The sequence below is a fragment of the Martes martes genome (assembly GCF_963455335.1).
Source record: "Martes martes genome assembly, chromosome: 7".
Lineage (NCBI taxonomy): Eukaryota > Metazoa > Chordata > Mammalia > Carnivora > Mustelidae > Martes > Martes martes.
The window spans coordinates 102,283,554-102,303,392 of record NC_137894.1 but is presented as its reverse complement, the minus strand read 5'-3'; positions in this window follow the sequence as shown (position 1 = coordinate 102,303,392).

Here is a 19,839-nt window from a genome sequence, read left to right as displayed (position 1 = left end):
ATGTTTCCTGCTCCTGAAAATAATGGCCTTCTGAGGAAGTCCTACAGTACCCATAGCCTAGTGCTTCAGGGAGTGCCTGAAGTGTATGTTGTATGTTGCATGCACTGTGTTGTTGTATTCTGACTGCTCTATCCTTCAGGCCAGTCCTCTGCAGAGGCTCTTCTTGCTTGCTATAAGCAATGTTTTGTCCCTGGCCTAAATGTGCTCAATTTTAACTACTTTGGTTTGCTTGTGAAATGAGACCTGTCACCACCTCCATTGGAACTAAGGTCCTACAAAACTCTCTGTTGAGAGACATGGTGTGGGCAGGGGTTTGTGCTGGCCTTCTAGGGGAGGGGCCTGCCATGGTGGGACCAAGGTAAGTTGACTGAGAAAGGTAGTTCCACTGGAGCACAGGGAGACAGGGCTTATGTAAGCAAGGTAGGCAGCCAGTGGCTATGCTGCATTGCTTCCTGCAGGTGACTCTGTGTTTATGTTGGGGTTGGGGGAGGAAAATGGCACCGGCCATCTCCTTTGTTCCTGGAGAGGTATCTCAATGAAACCTCCCTCTTAGGGACACACTCTGAGAAGAGCAAATTATCTCCTCATTGTGTGTCCCAGGCACTCTTCAGATCACTGTTTCCACACTGTAGCCCCATGGGTTCTTGGTCTGCCTTCTCCCCGAGAGCAGTTCAGTGCCCTTGGGTTTTATCCCAGCCAAGCCTGTTGACCAGGCTTTAAGCCCTGGTGATTGCAAGAACGTTGGAAATTAAGCCTTCTCATTTTGCTATGGGGAAACCTTTTCCTTGTGCATTTTCCTGTGTGCTCCTTTCTGTCTTTCCCTTCTCCTTGACTGTAGCTTCTTGTCTTCTGCAGCAGCCAGGATCCTTTTCTCCCCTAAACCTTGTCACTGCACTTCCTACTTTCTTCAGTGTGGCCTCTTCTCTCCCTTCAGCTGTGGAGTTTGTCTGTCCCTCTTCAGGCCAGTTTCTGGGGTATTTAGGATGATTTGATAGGTATCTACTTGTATTCATGGCATGAACTTTGCCTAGTGTCCTCCTATTCTGTGGCCATCTTCCCCCTCTCCTAGGGTTTGTCCATTTTGTTTATCTTTTCAAACAACCAGCTCTTGGTTTCATTGATTTCCAGCACCCCCCACCCCCTCAACACACACCACACACTCTTGCTTTTTAGTGTCTATGTTCTTTATTTCTGTTCTGATCTCACTTCCTTTCTTCCACTCACCTTGGGCTTTGTTTTTTCTTTGTTTCTTGTTCCTATAGGTATAAAGTTTGATTGTTTGAGCTTTGTTTCTTGAGGTAGGCCTGTATTGTCATATATATTTTATATATATATAAAATATTTATTTATTTTCTTAGAAGTGCTTTCACTAAAGATTTTGGGCCATTGTGTTTTCACGTTCATGTGTCTCTGTGTATTTGTTTGATTGCTTTATTGCCCCATTGGTTGTTTAGTATCCTGTTTATTCTCCATGTGTTTGTATTTTTTTTTTCATCTTTTTTCTTGTGATTTATTTCTAATTTTATATTGTGGTCAGAACAAATGCATGGTATGATTTTCATCTTAAATTTATTGAGTCTTATTTTATGGCCTAACATGTAATCTATTCTGGAGAATGTTCCACGTACACTTGAAAAGAATGTACATTCTGCTGTTTTAGGATGGAATGTTCTCAATATATCTGTTAAATCCATCTGTTCCAGTGTGTCATTCAAACTCATTGTTTCCTTGTTCATTTTGTTTAGATGATCTGTCCATTGATGTAAGTGGGGTGTTAAAGTCCCCTATTATTGTATTATTATCGATTAGTTTCATTGTTAATTATTTTAGGTGTTTGGGTGCTCCCACACTGGGTGCATAAATATTTACAATTGTTGTATCTTCTTGTTGGATTGTCTTCCTTATTAAAATACAGTGTTCTTCTTTGTGTCTTGTTACAGGCTTTGTTTTAAAGTCTAGTTTGTCTAACATAACTATTGCTTCTCCAGCTTTCTTTCAACATACATTTCCATGATAGAGGTTTCTCCATCCTCTCCCTTTTAATCTGTAGATATCTTTAGGTCTAACACGAGTTTCTTATAGGCAGCATATAGATGGGTCTTATATCTTTTTTTAATCCATTCTGTTAATCTGTCTTTTGATTGGGGCATTTAGTTCATTTACATTCAAAGTAATTATTGATAGGTATGTACTTATTGCCTTTTTAAATTTTATTTTTTTTCAGTGTTCCAAGAATTGGATAAAGAAGATATGGTCCATATATACAATGGAATAATACTTATTGCCATTTAAAAAATGTTATTTGGTTGTTTTTGTAGTTCTTCCTTTCTTCTCTTGCTCTTTGTGATTGAGTATGCTGTTTTGTTTGAATTTCTTTATTTTTTGTGTAGGTATTATAGAACTTTGGGGTTTGTGGTTAGCATGGGGTTCATATATAACATCCTAAATAAATAGCATTCTATATTAATTTAATGGTCATTTAAATTCAGACACCTTCAAAAAATAGAAAAAAAAATCTTTTCCTCATCCTTTTTTACTCCCTTCTCTAAGTTTTATGTATATGTGGTCATATTTTACACCTTTTTGTTCAGAGTTTTCTTATGTCTAATTATGGCCATTTCTTTTCCACTTTAATGAAATCCCTTTAACATTTTCTTTAGGGTTGGTTTAGTGATGATAAACTCCTTTATCTTTTGTTAGTCTGGGAAACACTTTCTCCCCTTCAAATCTGAATAATAACCTTGCTGGTAGGGTATTCTTGGTTGTAGGTTTTTCCTTTCAACACTTTGAATATATTATGCAACTCTCTCTAGCCTGCCAAATTTTCGTTTAAAAATAAGCTGATAGGGGTGCCTGGGTGGCTCAGTGGGTTAAAGCCTCTGCCTCAGCTCAGGTCATGATCTCAGGGTCCTGGGATTGAGCCCCGCATCAGGCTCTCTGCTCAGCAGGGTGTCTGCTTCCCCTTCTCTCTCTCTCTGCCTGCCTCTCTGCCTACTTGTGATCTCTGTCCATGAAATAAATAATAGAATCTAAAAAAAAAAAAGCTGATAACCTTATAGGTTTTCCCTTGTAGGTCATTTTTTATTTCTTGCTTTTAGAAAGACTTTTAAGAGTCTCTCTTTATCTTTAACATTTGACACTTTTAATTATTATATGCCTCCTTGGATTCATCTTGTCTGGAACTGTGTTTCTTGGATATCTGTTTCCTTCCCTGGGTTAGAGAAGTTTTCAGTTATTTCTTCAAATAAGTTTTCTACACCTTCCTCTCTTCTTCTGGGACCTACCCCTATAATGTGAATGTTTGACCTGATGTCTAAGAGATCTCTTAATCTATCCTCATTCAAAAAATTTGTTTACTTCTTGCTGTTCTGTTTGCATACTTTCCAATACCTTGTCTTTCAGATCACAAGTTCTTCTGCATCTGCTAATCTGTTGTTTTCCTCTAGTGTGTTTATTTCTATTACTGTGTTCTTCAGTTCTGGTTCTTTCTAATATTTTCTCTCTTATTAAAGGTCTGAGTTCTTCACTCTTTCCTTTTGAGCCCAGTGAATATCTTTATGATCACTACTTTAAATCTTTATCAGGCGTATTGTTATCTGTTTCTTTTAATTCTTTTCTGAGGTTTTGTCTTTTTCTTTCTTTTGGAATGTATTTTTCTGTCACCACATTTTGCTTGACTTTCTGTGTTTGTTTCTATGGACTAGCTGGAACAGCTACTTCTAAACTTGGAGTGGTCTTGTGTACGGTGGCCCCTATGTGATTCTGTGCTTGGTGACTTGCTTGCTGGCTGGAGTTGTGGTTTAAAAGAGTAACTAGCATACATAACCACAGAATTTTAGAGAAAGAAGAAAAAATAATAAAGAAAGTAATAAAAGAAAATAAAATTTTAAATGAAAAAGAGAAAACTAAAATTATAAAACAGGGCAAAACAAATTTCTAAAAAGGAAAATAAAATAAATTAAAAATTACACACACAGAAAAAACCTGAAGTTTGTTTTCTGTGTCCCAGCACCAAAGGGCAGCTGCTGTGGGCTGTGGATCCTGGGCTTACTGATGTTGCAAGTTTTCTGTGAGCCAGACCCTGCTCTGCTCTGGGCTTTTAAGATGGAGGGGGAGAGAGCATTCCTACTGCTGCTCAGCCCCTTTAAACCCCAGCCTTTTTTCTGTGTCTCAACGTGAGGATCTGGTGTGGACTTGTGGACTCTAGCCTCTCTGAGATAATGAGCTCACTGAGACAACCAGACATGCCCATTATGGTGTCCAGACTTTGCTCTGGTCTGGGCTTTTATGTTGGGGTGGGAATATAAACTATGTCATTCGTCAATTCCTCTGACCTGGAGAGCATTCCTGCAGCTCCTCTACCATTTGGCAGAGTTTCTGGTGTTATTTACTATAAAGGAGTTGCTCTTTTAACTAGTTGCTCTTTTATTTATTTTTTTCACTATTTTATTGTTTTTATTATTTTTTATTATGTTAGTTACCATACAGCACGTAATTAGTTTTTAATGTAGTGTTCCAGGGTTCATTGTTTATGTCTAACACCCAGGGCTCCATGCAATATGTGCCCTCCTTAATACCCATCACTGAGCCAACCCATCCCCCACCCCTTGCCCTCCTTTCTAAAACCCTCAGTTTGTTTCTGGGAGTCCACAGTCTCTCATGGTTCATCTCCCCCTCTGACTTAACCCACTTCATTTTTCCCTTCCTTCTCCTAATGTCCTCCATGCTATTCCCTATGTTCCACAAGTAAGTGAAACCATATGATGATTGACTTCCATTGCTTGACTTATTTCACTCAGCATAATCTCCTCCAGTCCCATCCATATTCATGCAAAAGTTGGGTATTTATCCTTTCCGATGAAGGCATAATATTCCATTGTATGTATGGACCACATCTTCTTTATCTATTCGTCTGTTGAAGGGGTCCTCGTCTCCTTCCATAGTCTGGCTATTGTGGGCACTGCTGCCATGAACATTGGGGTGCATATGGCCCTTCTTTTCACTACATCCGTATCTTTGTGGTAAATACCCAGTAGTGCAATTGCAGGATCATAGGGAGGCTCTATTTTTAATTTTTTGAGGAGCCTCCACACTGTTTTCTAAAGTGACTGTACCAACTTGCATTCCTACCAACAGTGTAAGAGGGTTCCCCTTTCTCCACATCCTCTCCAACATTTGTTGTTTCTTGCCTTGTTAAATTTTGCCATTCTAACTGGCGTAAGGTGGCATCTCATTGTGGTTTTGATTTGAATTTCCCTGAAGGCTAATGATGATAAACATGTTTTCATGTGTCTATTAGCCATTTGTATGTCTTCTTTGGAGAAGTGTCTGCTCATGTCTTCTGCCCATTTTTTTTACTTATTTGTTTTTTGGGTGTTGAGTTTGAGAAGTTCTTTATAGATCTTGGATATTAGCCCTTTGTCTGTAGCATCATTTGCAAATATCTTCTCCCATTCCGTGGGTTGCCTCTTTGTTTTATTTTCTGTTTCCTTTGCTGTGTAGAAGATTTTTATCTTGATGAAGTCCCAAAAGTTCATTTTTGCTTTTGTTTCCTTTGCCTTTGGAGACATGTCTTGAAAGAAGTTGCTGTGGTCAATGTTGAAGAGGTTACTGCTTATGTTCTCCTTTAGGATTTTGATGGACTCCTGTCTCACATTGAGGTTTTTCATTCATTTTGAGTTTATCTTTGTGTATGGTGTAATAGAATGGTTGAGTTTCATTCTTCTGTATATAGCTGTCCAATTATCCCAGCACCACTTATTGAAGAGACTGTCTTTTTTCCATTGGATATTTTTTCCTGCTTTGTCAAAGATTATTTGACCATAGAGTTGAGGGTCCATATCTGGGCTCTCTACTCTGTTCCTTTGGTCTGTGTGTCTGTTTTTGTGCCAGTACCAAGCTGTCTTGGTGATCACAGCTTTGTAATATAGCTTGAAATCAGGCGATGTGATACCCCTACCTTTGTTTTTCTTTCTCAACATTTCCTTGGCGATTTGGGGTCTTTTCTGGTTCCACACAAATTTTAGGATTGTTTGTTCCAACACTTTGAAAAATGCTGATGATATTTTGATTGGGATGGTGTTGAAAGTATAGATTGCTCTGGGCAGCATAGACATTTTATCAGTGTTTATTCTTCTGATCCATGAGCATGTTTTTCCATCTTTTTGTGTCTTCAATTTCTTTCATGAGTGTTCTGTAGTTCCTTGAGGATAGATACTTTCCTTCTTTGGTTAGTTTTATTCCAAGATATCTTACGTTTTTTGATGCTATTGTAAATGGAATGGATTCTTTAATATCCCTTTCTATAGTTTCATTGTTAGTGTATAAGAAAGCAACTGATTTCTGTGCCTTGATTTTGTATCCTGCCACATTACTGAATTGCTGTATGAATTCTAGTAATTTAGGGTTGGAGTCTTTTGGGTTTTCCATGTAGGGTATCATGTCATCTGCTAATAGAGTTTGACTTCTTTGCCAATTTGAATACTTTTTATTTCTTTCTGTTGTATGACTGCTGTTGCTAGGACTTCTAGTACTATGTTAAATAATAGTGGTGAGAATGGGCATCCTTGTCGTGTTCCTGATCTCAAAGGGAAGACTCTCAGCTTTTCCCCATTGAGAATGATATTCATTATAGGTTTTTCATAGTTGGATTTTATGAACTTGAGGAATGTTCCCTCTATCCCTATACTCTGAAGAGTTTTAGTCAGGAAAGGATGTTGTACTCAAATGCTTTTTCTGCATCAATTGAGAGGACCATGTGGTTCTTCTCTCTTCTCTTATTAATTTATTCTATCACATTGACTGATTTGCGAATGTTGAACCACCCTTGCATCCCAGGGGTAAATCCTACCTGGTTGTGGTGGATAATCTTTTTAATGTACTGTTGGATCTTGTTAGCTAGGATCTTTTTGAGAATCTTGGCATCCATATTCATCAGTGATATTGGTCTGAAGTTCTCCTTTTTGATGGGGTCTTTGCCTGGTTTGGGGATCAAAGTGATGCCTCATGGAAAGAGCCTGGAAGTTTTCCTTCTGTTTCTATTTTTTGAAACAGCTTCAGGAGAATAGATATTATCTCCTCTTTGAATGTTTGGTAGAATTCCCCAGGGAATCCATCAGGTCCTAGATCTTGGGTTTTTTGGGAGGTTTTTTTTTTTTTTGTGACCACTTCTCAATCTCTTTACTAGTTATTGGTCTATTCAGGTTGTCAGTTTCTTCCTGGTTCAGTCTTGGATGTTTACCATCCATTTCTTCTAGGTTGCTTAACTTATTGGCATATAGCTATCGATATTAATTTCTGATTGTTTTTATTTCCTTGGTGCTAGTCGTGATCTCTCCCCCCTTTCAGTCATAACTATATTAATTTGGGTCCTTTCTCTTTTCTTTTGGATTAGTCTGGCCAGTGGTTTATTGATCTTATTAATTCAAAGAACCAGCTTCTAGTTTCATTGATGTGCTCTACTATATCTCTGGTTTCTAATTAACTGATCTCTGTTATAATCATAATTATTTCCCTTCTGGTGTGTGGGGTAGGCTTAATTTGTTGTTGATTCCCTAGTTCTTTAAGGTGTAAAGAGAGTTTGTGTAGTCAGGATTTTTCTATTTTTTTGAGTGAGGTTTGGATGGCTATGTATTTCCCCCTTACGACTGCCTTTGTTGTATCCCATAGTTTTTGGACCATTGTGTTTTTGTTCTTATTGGTTTCCATAAATTGTTTATGTTTACAAATTAAGTTCTTTGATTTCCTGATTGACCCAAACATTCTTGAGCAGGATGGTCTTTAGCTTCCAAGTGTTTGAATTTCTTCCAAACTTGTTCTTGTGATTGAGTTCCAGTTTCAAAACATTGTGGTCTGAGAATATGCAAGGGACAATCTGTCTTTTGGGATCAGTTGAGACCTGTTTTGTGACCCCATATGTGGTCTATTCTAGAGAAAATTCCATGTGTGCTCAAGAAGAATGGGTATTCTATTGTTTTAGGGTAGAATATTCTGTATGTATCTATGAGGTCTATCTGGTAAAGTGTGTCATTCAAAGCTCTTGTTTCTTTGTTGATTTTCTGCTTAGATGATATGTCTGTTGCTGAGAGTGGCATGTTAAGATCCCCTACAATTAACATATTCTTATCAATATGTCTCTTTGTTTTGGTTAACAGTTGCCTAATGTATGCCCCTCCCATGTTAGGGGCATAGATATACAACTGTTAGATCTTGTTGGATAGATCCTTTAAGAATGATGTAGTGTCCTTCTGTATCTCTGACTACAGTCTTTGGCTTAAAACCTAGTTTGTCTGATATGAGAATCATTACCCCAGCCTTCTTTTGAGGTCTGTTGGCATGAAAGATGGTTCTCCATCCCTTCACTTTCAGTCTGGATATATCTTTAGGTTCAAAATGAGTCTCGTGTAGACAGCATATGGTTGGGTCTTGTCTTTTACCCAGTCTGCAAACCTGTGCCATTTTATGGGAGCATTTATGTCATTCACTTTGGGAGTGATTATTGAAAGATATGTTTTTATTGTCATCATGTTGCCTGTGAGGTCCTTGTTTCTATAGATAGTCTCTGTAAATTTCTGTTCTATATCTAACTCTTGGGGTTTTTCTTTTATAGAGCAACCCCTCCCCCCTTAATATTTCCTACAGGGCCGGCTCGGTGGCCACACATTCTTTCAGTCTTTGCCAGTCTTAGAAACTCTTTATCTCTCTGTCCATTCTAAATGGCAGCCTTGCCAGATAAAGTATTCTTGGCTGCATGTTCTTCTCATTTAGTGCCTTGAGCATGTCTTGCCAGCCCTTTCTGGCTTGCCAGGTTTCTGTGGACAAGTCTGACATTATTCGGATGTTCCTCCCTCTGTACATAAGGGATCTCTTCCCTCTAGCTGCCCTTAAGATATTTTCTCTGGATTTAACATTCGAGAGTTTCACTATCACATGCCAGGGGGTCTCTCTACCCTCGTTGATCTTGGGGAGTGTCTCTGTCTTTAGGACATGAGCACTGGTTTCATTTCCCTGATTAGGAAAATTCTCACCTAGGATTTGCTCAGCTATATCTTCTAGTCCTCTCTCTCTCTCTCTCTCTCCACCCCCTCAGGGATCCCAATAATTCTAACATTGGTGTCATTTATTTCTCTAATTCTGTTTTCATGGATTCTAAGCTGTTTGTTACAGGCCTCCTCTCGATTCTTCTTTTCTATCAGTTTGTCTTCTAGATCACTAATTGATTCTTTGCCTCATTTACCCTAGCTGTTAGAGTATCTAGATTAGATTGGATCTCATTGATAGCATTTTTAAGTTCTGCCAGATCAGCTTTCATTTCTGCCCTTAGAGAATCTGTGTTGCCACTAATGGTTTTCTCCACCCTAGCTATTGTCTGTATAGCTGCTACCCTGAAGTCTATTTCCAACATCTTGCTTATGTCCATATCCATTAGTTCAGTGGCAGAGGTCACAGTCTCTGAATTTTTCCTCTGTTGGGGGTTCCTCTTCCTAGTCATTCTGGTGAGAGGTGGTTGAGGGAATATACAGAGTTTGAACTACTGGCCACAATCCAAGAAAATGCTGCTGTTTTATAGGGACTTTAGGGTTCTTGGCCTCTTGTTCTTTCAGCCTGTCTTCTGGGGGAAGGGGTCTGCTGGGCTGTTATTCAGGCAATCCTGTATAGGCAGAATTGCCTTGCCCCCGGTAGTGGGGGATGGGCCCAGTGAAAACCTGTTTGGGGGGCTTTTACTCTCTCTGGCATCTTTCCCTGGTGAATTTCTGTGTCTCTTCCAAGAGTCAGAGCAGAAGTGACTATGTCCAAACTTCTGTCTCAGAACAGTGAGATCACAGTCTGTTCTCCAGAAAGCCCTCCAGGTCACACTGACTCCGCTTTTGTCTGTGCTGCTAAAAAACCGCAGCAGCCTGGGTTGTGCTCCCCACAGCAGTACTCCCAAGCCCTCACTTCCATGTCCAGGCATATCTCTGCCCTTTGTGTCTCTAAAACCACCAGCTGCCCCCAGTTCGCATGCACATCCCTGCAGCTCCAGGTTTCAGCCTGGGGGCTACCCTAAAGTCCTTTCCCAGTGGGCTACCTACTGGTCTGTGAGTCTGTGCCCGGGCCCCCACAGTGGGACACTTTCACGCTCCTGTGTTATTTCACCTTCCTGGCACCAGCTCTGTAGCAGCACCCCCCTTCTGTTTATCTTCTGATACCTGCCTACAGAATTGTGGCTCCCCGCTTCATACCCCGAAATGGGCTACCGGAGATGTTCTCTTGGTATAGATTCTGGCATATCTTCTTACATTTCAGGCTGATTTCATGGGCATTCAGAGTGGTCTGGCAAATATCCGGCTCCATTCAGGGGACTGTTTGAAATAGGGTCCCCTACTCCTCCACCATCTTGCCTGGGTCCCCAGTTGCTCTTTCAAACTGTGGCTTTCTTTCTGTGCCCAAGGGCAGAGGGATCTGTTCCTGGTCCCTCGGTACTGTCCTTCCCCACTGCCATTCACAGTGTCGGCAGTGTCTCTGTCCTCCTTGCTGTGTCTCTCTTCCTTGCTATTCTCTTGCTGTTCTACTTTGGTTTTTCAGTAGTTGCTCAGTCAGCCTCCAGTTCTTCAGGAGAAATTGTCCTTTTAATAGGTATAACTTGGTGTGTTCTATGAAGGTGATTTTAGAGTCTTCCTACATTGCTCTTGAATAGGAACCCATGAAACAAACTTTGTATCTGGCAACTTTACTGAATTCACTTATTAGTTTTATCAGTTACAGTAGGTTTTTTTTAAAAAAAAAATGGATTCTTGTGGCTTTCTCTATATAAGATGTCATCTGCAAACAGATTGTTTTACTTTCTTTCCAATTTGGATGACTTTTATGTCTTGCCTAATTTCTCTAGTTAGCACTACTAGTACTGTGTTAAACAGAAGTGGGGAGAGTGGGCATCCTTGCCTTGTTCCTCCTGATTTTTAGAAGAAAAATTTTCGATTTTTCAACAATATGTTATTTTTGTGCTTTTAGTATATGGTCTTTATTTTGTTGAGGTATTTTCCTTCTATTCCTAGTTTGTTGAGAATCGTAATCAAGAATTGATGTTGAATTTGAGCAAATACTTTTTCTGCCTCTATAGAGACAAGTGTGATTTTTATCCTTTATTCTTGGGATGTAATATATCACATTAATTGATTTTTGTATATTGAATCATGTTTGCACCCCAGGGATAAATCTCACTTGATCATGGTGTGTAATCCTTTCAATGTGCTGTTTGAATTTAGTTTGCTACTATTTTTTTTTTTTTTGAGGATTTTTGTGTTTGTGTTTATTGGAGATATTGGCCAATAGTTTTCTTTTTCTTTGTCCAGCTCTGTTATCAAAGCAATACTAGCCTCATTAAATGAATTGGAAAGATTCCCTCCTTATCAATTTTGGGGAAGAGTTTGAGAAGGATTGCCCTTAATTCCTCTTTAAGTATTTGGTAGAATTCACCAGTGAAACCATCTAGTCCTGGACTCTTCTTTGTTGGGAGATTATTTTTTTATTACAGGTCCAATGTCCATAGTAGTTATGGGTCTGCTTAGGCTTTATATTTCTTCATGACTTAGTTTTGGTAGGTTCTGTGTTTCTAGGAACTTACCCATTTCTTCTAGGTTGTCAAGTTTGTTGGTGTATATTGCTCATAGTTGTCTATCATAATTCTTTTTATTTCTGTGTCCACAGTTGTAATATCTCTTCATTCTGATTTTATTTGAGTTTACCCCTTTTTTCTTAGTTTGGCTAAGGGTTTGTTAATTGTGTTTATCTCTTCAAAAAAACTTTGTCAATTTTTTCTATTTTTAAAGTATTTCTATTTTGTTTTTTCTGCTCTTTGTAATTTCCTTCCTTCTAACTTTGGGCTTGGTTTTTCTTTTTATAGCTCCTTGTGGTGTAAATTTTAGGTTATTTGAAATCTTCCTTCTTTTTTGATGTATACACTTACTGCAATGAATTACGCTTTTAATGTTTAAGTTTAGATATGTTGTAGCTTTGTTTTCACTTTTCTCAAAGTAATTTCTAATTTCCTTTTTAGTTTACTCTTTGACCTCGCAATTGTTCAAGAGTGTGCTATTTAATTTCCCCATTACTGCTAAGTTTACAGTTTTCCTTCTGTTATTTTGTTTCATTTTGTTGTGGTAGGAAAAAATATTTAATATCATTTTTTCTGTCTTTTGAATTGAGACTTGTTTTATAACTAAATTGACATGATCAATTTAGTCCAATCTCATCATCTCCCATTAGAAAAACAGGCAGAAAGATTGAACAACTTGCCTGAGATCACATAATTAGAAGTCACACAATTATCAGAAACTGACACCTACCTCAATGTTCTTTCCTCTCTCCATGCTGGCTTTATGTTTTCTAATATTAGTCATGTTGATTCAGATTGAGGTCATCATTAAAACCTTTATTTTCTAAAGCAGATTTCATCCTACATATTTAGGAATACAAGCAGACAATCAAATCCACTAAAAATTGGACTGTAATTGGGATCCCTGGGAGGCTCAGTCGGTTAAGTGTCCAACTCCTGATTTTGAGCTCAGGTTATGATCTCAGGGTCATGAGATCAAGCCGGGTTTAGGGCTGCACACTCAGCAGGTAGTCTGCTTGAGGATTCTCCTCCTCTGCCTTTGCCCCCCTCTCTCAAATAAGTGAATCTTTTTAAAAAATCAAACTATAATCAAATGTAACTAATTCTCATCCAAAAGAAGTCTTGGTGGGTGGCAGGGACTGAAATCTGGCCAGTTCATTGGATTTCATAGCATAGTTTGCAGGATTTTCAGTGAGTTTTTAACTCTTGCTCTATACAAGAAACTAATGTGGAGAACCAATCAAGCATCATGATGTTTTCCATCTGAACAAGGGGTGATAACCAGCTTGGTATCCAAGTGGGATAAGTGAATAAACTAATTTGAATAGGAGTTTATCAAATCTAATAGGACTTTATCAAAAAATGCACTTAAAAATAAGAAACATCTACCAACTGAAAAGGTCGTGCATACTTGTCAGTAGCCTTATTCTCAAATATATAGTCAAAGGATAACCATTTATGAAAATATATGGCAAATATTACATGATCATCATCATTAAAATATTATAAGTCCTAGAGGCTGTGATACAGAGCTGTACATAGCAGCAAATAGTATATTTAAATATTAGAATTTAGAATTTAGAACTGTAGTTGAATGTCAATGGATACCTTTGGGCTCATGTTCATTTATTTCATTAAAAAAATAATTTTGAGAATGTGTGGCAATAGGTCCACAACTGCTAAAGCCTAGAAAGTAAAACACACTATATGGGAGAAAAGAGGGTCTGTGGCCAAATAAATTTGGGATGTACTGGATTATTTCCCAAGGTCATAAGGTTAAGAATGATCTTCCCTCCCACCTGAGGTCTCAGCCAAACTTTTATTTATGTATTTATTTAAAGTTTAACTTCAGTATAGTTTATATATTGTGTCATATTCATTTCAGGTGTACAATATAGTGATTCAACAATTCCATATATTACTGAGAGCTCATCAAGATAAGTGTACTCCTAGTTCCCTGTTTCACCTATCTCCCAACCACCTCCTTTTGGGTAACCATCTGTTTGTTATGTATAGTTAAGAATCTGTTTTGGTTTGTCTTTGTTCCCTTTGTTCATTTGTTTTGTCTCTTAAATTATGGATACGAGTGAAACTATATGGTATTTCTTTCTCTGACTTATTTCACTTATTGTTATACCCTCTAGCTCCACCCAAGTTGTTGCAAATGGCAAGATTTCATTCTTTATGATGGCTGAGTAATACCCCGTGGTCTATCTACCACTCTCTTTTTTCACTCCTCTATCAATGGACAGTTGAGCTGCTTCATGACTTGGCTATAGGAACTAATGCTGCAATGAACATAGGGGTACATGTATCCCTTCAAATTAGTGTTTTTGTTTTCTTTGGATAATCCAGTGTGATTACTGGATCATGGTGTGGTTCTATTTTAAATTTTTTTGAGGACCTTCCACACTGTCTTCCACAGTGGCAATACCAGCTTGCATTCCCACCAACAGTACACAAAGTTTCCTTTTTTCACATCCTTACCAACACTTGTTATTTCTTGTATTTTTGATAGTAGCCATTCTGACCAGTGTGAGGTGATATCTCACTGTAGTTCTGATTTGCATTTCCCTAATGATGAGTGATGTTGAGCGTCTTCTCCTGTCCCTGTTGCCCAAATGTATGTCTGGGGAAATATCCGTCCATGTCTTCTGCCCATTTGTTCATTGGATTATTTGGTTTTGAGTGTTGAGTAGTATAAGTTCTTTATATATTTTAGATACTGACCCCCTATTGTATGTGTCCTCGGAAAATATCCTACTCAATAGGTTGTATTTTAGTTTTGTTGGTTGTTTCCTTTGCTGTGCAGAAGTTTTTTATTTTGATGTAGTTCTGATATATCGTTTATTTTTGCTTTTGTTTCCCTCACCTCAGGAGTGAAATCTAGAAAAAAGTGTTGTTGTGGCTGATGTCAGAGAAATTATTGCCTGTGCACTCTTCTAGGATTTCTGTGGTTTCAGGTCTCACATGTAGGTCCTTAATCCATTTTGAGTTTTTGTGTATGGTGTAAGAAAGTGGTCCAGTTTCATTCTTTTGCATGTAGCTGTCCAGTTTTCCCAACACCATTTGTTGATACTTTCCCCCATTGTATATGTACATGCTTGCCTCCTTTGTTGTGGATTAATTGACTATCTAATCAAGGACTAATTTCTGGGCTTACTATTCTGTTCTGTTGATCTAGGTGTCTGTTTTTGTGCCAGTACAATACTGTTTTGATCACTACAGCTTTGTAATGTATCTTTAATTCTGGGGTTATTATACCTCCAATTTTGTTCTTTTTCAAGATTGCTTTGGCTATTTGGTGTCTTTTGTGGCTCCAGACAAATCTCAGGGTTATTCTAGTTTTGTGGAAAATACTGTATTTTGTTAGTGCATGGTAGTTTGCACCATGAAACCCATGACTCATACAATCATTTATTTGAAGAAAAGTTTCCTAAAGCATGGAACATGCATTGCCTGTGAAATCATTTATGTTGTCTGTCCAAAGGTATGAATTACTGAAGAGAACTAGAAGGCTAGAACATCACCAGCCTCTGTAGATGCCACTACAGAATCTGCATTTTCAACAAAGACCCCGTGGCACTCTGATGTGACCTCAAATTTGAACCTGGAAGTAGCAAGAAAGAATCCACTTTACCTTTTTTAACTAATAAGAATAACTTTATTCTTCAACTAGAACCTGTTTAGAAGATGAAAGAAGGAAGTAATGTTTAAAAATAGTCCATTTGGGCCTTCCAATGTATGTCCCATGATTGGCAGTGGGTATTTAGGGGGGGACAACAGCTTAAAAACAGTCTTCATAGACTTACAGCTTTGGCAACCTAACCATCACAGTTTCGTTTTGCCAACCTTTGAAACTTTTTGTGCCATAGGAGAAAACTTCCTTTTTGTAGCTGTTTACTGAGAAACCCACTCCAGATACATCACTTTTCCCTCTGTTCCCAAAACCGTATTTCAAAATTGTATCAATCATTGTTTTAAGTAACTAAATACCAGAATGAAATTGAAGTCACAAAAATTAAATTTTTTTTTAAGTTTAAAAAGCTCTAACTTCAAATATTAATAGTTTATTCTTGGGTGGTAGAGTAATAGGTTTTATTCTTCATACTCCCTAGATTTTAAATATTTTACAGTGGCCCTCTGTTAGTTTTTATTTTGATTATAAGAGTTTTCACTTAAAGATATTTTTATGTTAGTCACCATACAGTACTTCATTAGTTTTTTTGTTTTTTTTTTTTTTTTTTTTTTAAATTTTTTTTTTTAAATTTATTTATTTGTCAGAGAGAGAGACCGAGAGAGAGAGTGAGCACTGGCAGACAGAGGCAGAGGGAGAAGCAGGCTCCCCGCCGAGCAAGGAGCCCGATGTGGGACTCGATCCCAGGACGCTGGGATCATGACCTGAGCCGAAGGCAGCTGCTTAACCAACTGAGCCACCCAGGCGTCCCACTTCATTAGTTTTTGATGTAGTGTTCCATGATCCGTTATTTGTGTAGAACAGCCAGTGCTCATTGTAACATGTGCTTAAAAAATTTTTAGAGCGTGTGCACATGAGCAGGGGGAGGGGCAGAGGGAGAGGGGGAGAGAGAAAAGCTCAAGCAGACTCCCTATTGAGTACAGAGCTCAATAGGGGGCTTGATCTCATGACCCTGAGATCATGACTTCAAGAACCCAAATCAAGAGTGGGATACTTGACTGAGTCACTGAGGTGCTCCAAAAAAAAAAAATAAATAAAAAAAACTTCTTAAAAAAGTGGATTTTGATGCCTCAGAGTAGCATTCTATTTTTTCCAGAAATACCATTTTATTTTTTCATCCTAACAGCAAAAAAGGCAGTCCATCCCTAAGAATACCAAGTTCTCTTCTAATCTTTCTTTTCTTTTCTTTTTTTTTTAGATTTTATTTATTTACTTGTCAGAGAAATCACAAGTAGGCAGAGAGGCAGAGAGAGAGATGGGGGAAGCAGGCTCCCCGCTGAGCAGAGAGCCCGATGCCGGCCTTGATCCCAGGACCCCGAGATCATGACCCAAGCCGAAGGCAGTGTCTTAACCCACTGAGCCACCCAGGTGCCCCTCTTCTAATCTTCTTAGTGGGCTTTTATCTATGTTCTTCTTTATCTAATGGCACATGGAAGTGTGATAGAAAGAAAGAAGCTGTTTTAAGACTTGAAAACATCTCAAGGATCCTCAATATTTTTATGTGAAGCACTAAGATTATGGGGCTGTATTTAAATTCTAGGATGCAGTTTTCAGTCTAACATCTCTGAATTTAGTATGTATCTTTTTAAAAAACCAGCTTTGAAATATAATACTCAGACATTAAAAGTCATCCATTCAAAGTATAAAATTTATTTAGTATATTGTTTGTGCAACCATCACTGTTATGTAAATTGAGAACATTTTCATACAATAACGAAAGTAGTAATGTAGTAATTACTCCTTGACTCCTCTCTCCTCAGTGCCTGTCAATCTATGTTCTGTCTCTGAATTTGCCTATTTTCTGACATACAATATGTGGTCTTTTGTGTCTGGCTTCCTTCACTTGGCATGTTTTTGAAGTTCATATCAGTACTTCATTAATTTTTATAGCTAAATCCACTGTATGGATACCTCTTGTTCATTTATCAGATGGACTTTTGGGTTGTTTCTACTTATTGATTACTATGAATAATGATGCTATTAATATTCATGTACAAGTTTTTGTGTGAACATGTTTTCAGGAATCTTTGAGTACATATGTAGGAGTCCCATGGCAATCATATATTTTACCTTAAGAGGCACAGGCATGCTATTTGTTCCAAAGTGGTTGTATGTACTCTTTTATAATCCCCAACAGTGTATGAGATTGGAAGTATATGAGGGTTTCAATTTTTCAACACATTGTTGACAATTGTTACATCTTTTTATTGTAACCATCATAGTGGGTATAAAGTGGTATAATTTATTATACCCATGATTATATAATTCTGGTTTTAATTTGCACTTCTCTGGTGCCTGGGGATGGGAATCTTTTTATGCACTTATTGGTTATTTCTGTATCCTCTTTGGTCAAAAGATTTGAGTAGGTATTTTTCCATTCTCTTTTTACTGGGTTCTTTTTATTGATGAGTTATGAGTTCTTAACATATTTTGGATACAACTCTCTTGTAGAATTTTCAAATTCTATTTTGTGGTTTGTCTTTTTACTTTCTTGACCCTGTCATTCAATGTATAGAACATTTTGTTTCAATGTGGAATTTAAGAAATGAAACAGATGAACATAGGGGAAAGAAATTAACCATTTTTTATTTTAAAGCCCAACTCTTTTTTTTTTTTTTTTTGGTGTTATATTTAAGGTCACAAATGTTTACTGTTTTCTTCTAAGAATTCTATAGTTTCAGCACTCTAATACATTTCGAGTTAATTGTGGTGTATTGTGTGAAGTAAGAATGTCATTCTTTTGTATGTGGCTATCTAGTTATCCCAGTTCCAGTTGTTGAAAATACGGTTCTTTCCCCAGTTCTATTCCCTAGGATACTCTGGCACCCTTGTCAAATGGGATGTTATCTCACAATTTCAAGTGGCTAGGTTTTTCTAAAATCCATCTTAGAATTCGTGGAAACTTGTGTTCCAATACTTTATCAAATTTAATTCCCAAAATAAAAGCCCATGTTAATGTGCATTTTCTTTTGGGAAATGAAAAATCCATCTTCCTCAAATATTATGCCTCCTTAAATATCAATGTGATGAGAAACTATCAAATACATATATTTCCTTATGAAAGATCTATCAGTTTAAAGCTTGAAGGCTAACCCATAATCCTTTATGTTGTTAGAAGTGAATGAAGATTGTTGCAAAAGTAGCCCTAGAACTATAATGAACTTGAAGAAAATCCATTAATTCTATGAGTCAGGTTAAATACTACTGGAAGTTAGACTTAAGCACCAATGGGATATTTTAAGTAGTTTAAAAGAATTTTAATTTTTAATAAAAAATGGGATTTTCAAAATCAAATTTAAATATATATTGTGTGGAATAAAATACAATAAGAACAAGTATATGGGATCAACTTGAAAGTTTGAGAAACATAGACATCAGTCTACTTTTGTAACAGCTTCATATTCAATGTCCTGCTAAGCCCCGGCCAGCCACAGAATCTGAAGACAATGACTCACAAACATACTGAGATTCGTTTAATAATTTTTGAAGATTTTTTTTTTCCTGTAAAATGGCTTGTATTTCCACAGGTACAATAGTGAAGAAATAAACTTTTCAATTTGACATGAAATATAAAAGAACAGTTTTACAAATATATCCATAATATTTAACTGCTCATAACACTATACATGGTAAATATGACCACCCCTTAACTTCTAGACTATTTAATACAGAGAAACAATGTCATCTCAGCTAAAAAGAAATAATTTCCCTTTCATCAAGTTTATTTTCGTTTAGAAACGGTTAAGTAGAACTGGAAAAATATTTGCTTTGTCCTATCTTCCTCTAGGGCTTTTTCATGAGGGCGAAAACTTGACAGGATGTAAGTTTTACTGAAAAGAAACACTGAACCTTCTTTTGTTTTACTACTTTAGCAATGCTTACATTCTTCTTAAAAAAAAAAAAAAAATCCTGGAGTTGTCTCGTTGGCCTTTGGGTCATTAAGAAACGATAACAGAGCTCTGCTCTATATCCAGCCCTGGAGAAGGAACTTCATATCCTCAGCCCATGAAGGCTAAACTAGGGGGCTAGAAGATCGCCTGCCAAGGGAATGGAGCTGGATCTGGCTTAAAATCAAGGTTCTGTGGTTTGCCTATCAGAAATTCCACTGTTACAAGGCAAAATTGCATGAAAATAACCAGCTTGTAGCCAGCATGAACAATGCTGTGATCACACATCCTTTCACACGAATCCAAAGCACAGAATGGCTAAAAAGTTGATCAAAATCCTAGAACGGCAGGTAACAATTGTGAGACCTATGACAAAAGGAGAAAACATGCTCGCTTTAACTTTCAAAAGTGCCCAAATCACAATACTGAGCTCCCACAACACAGGCGTTTGAGTTTTATGTAAGCAAAAATAAAGCAATTGAAGCTTTAGGAAGAGTTCTCAACTTTCCTAATACAGTATATGCAATTAACTTAAGCTTTCCCTATTGATACTGGAAAGAAATTCTATTACAATCATGTGTATGCCAGTTCCTGGCATATTTCTGCATCCAGATTCATTAGTCTCCTTCATGGAGCCCATCATTTTTCCAATGGCTTTCTCC